Genomic DNA, 1,491 nt, shown 5'->3' on the forward strand with positions numbered 1-1,491 from the left:
ACTGGAGCCAGTCCAGCAGCACTGGCAACGATCTCGCTCGAATGTCTTTACACGTGCCAGGAAGGCCACGCTGGGCACAGGTGCCATCACGATTTCGCTTTTGCTTGCCCCAACAGGTTTTCACAAGCCGAGTTTCGTATCCAGTGAAGGAGACGACGTTGGCATGGGTGCCAGTCGTCGAATTTAGTTCGATTTCGATTTCACTTGCCTCAACAGGTCTTCGCAAGCGGAGTTTAGTGTCCAATGAAGGAAAGGTACGCATAAGTGGGCTGGCTATACATATATATATATATATATATATATATATATGTATGTATTTATATTGTTGGACTTCGAGATGGTCATTTTATTTATTATTTTTTGCCCCCCCCCCCATCATTTTTTTTCCTTTTCTACACTCGTTTATTACTGTTATTTTATTTTTTCAATGCCTGTCCATTGTCCCGAAATCTTTCGTCACGCATCTGTGGCCTCTTCAGCGACTTTTCATTTCCGTTCTTCTAAGATGTGTATCTTTATGTGCGCATCCGTTTGTGTCCTTCTGTGTGTGTGTGTGTGTGTGCGTGTGAGAGTGCGCGCGCACGCCAGTGTGTGTTTGCGTGTATGTGTATGTGTGTGTGTCATAGTTTTTAGCAGCAGTGTGGCCTACCCCTCAACCCCAACCTCTCACCCCATAGTGCTGCTGCTGTCCTAAGACCTGGAAAAAAAATGGTACAGTTTCTGTATTCTTCTGTGCATGTGTGTTTGTCCATGGTATTGCCATCCTCAGTACTGCTACTGCTGCTGACTATGTTAGTTGTGTGCCTGACAGCATGCAGCTGTCCATGAAGTTTCATGTATGTGCATTTGTGTGTGTATGGGTTTGCTTCGTATGTATCCATGCCCTTTATGTAGTTTTATTTATTTATTTTATCTATCTCTGTCTCTGTTATTTACAGTTTTATTTCTTCTTCCTTCTTTCCTCTCTCTTCAAATCACTACTGTCTTTAGTCTTGTGGTGTGATGTGGTGGTGGGTGTTACTGTTCCATTCATGTTTTCTACTGAGGCTCAGTCTGTCTACTGTAATGTGTGTAGCTTCTGTAATCTAAGTGTCATGTCAGTTCTATGTGTCGATAGTACTTTAACCTCTATGTTATTAATCAAACCACCATGCTCTACCTGAGCATGTTGGTAGAGCACTGACAAGCTTTTCCCTTCTTTGAGCTCTGGCCAATGTACACCTATACATTCTCCTATGCTGCGTGCAGTCTCTCCTATGTAGGTAGTTGTCATGTTTTTACACTGGCCCCCAGTAAATCGTAAGCTATACACTACATTCCTAACCTTACAGTTAACCTGTAGCTTCATCCTACATACTATACACTTGTTCTCCATGCGGGGGGGGGGGGCTTATCAAAGAGATAGATATGGCAGATAAGGGACTTTAAAGGTGCACCAGGCCTCTCCACTACTTTAATTCATAGATTAGCCTTAATGTTTTTCAAAAAGGT

The sequence above is a fragment of the Octopus bimaculoides genome, chromosome 17, assembly GCF_001194135.2.
Source record: "Octopus bimaculoides isolate UCB-OBI-ISO-001 chromosome 17, ASM119413v2, whole genome shotgun sequence".
Classification (NCBI taxonomy): Eukaryota; Metazoa; Mollusca; class Cephalopoda; order Octopoda; family Octopodidae; genus Octopus; species Octopus bimaculoides.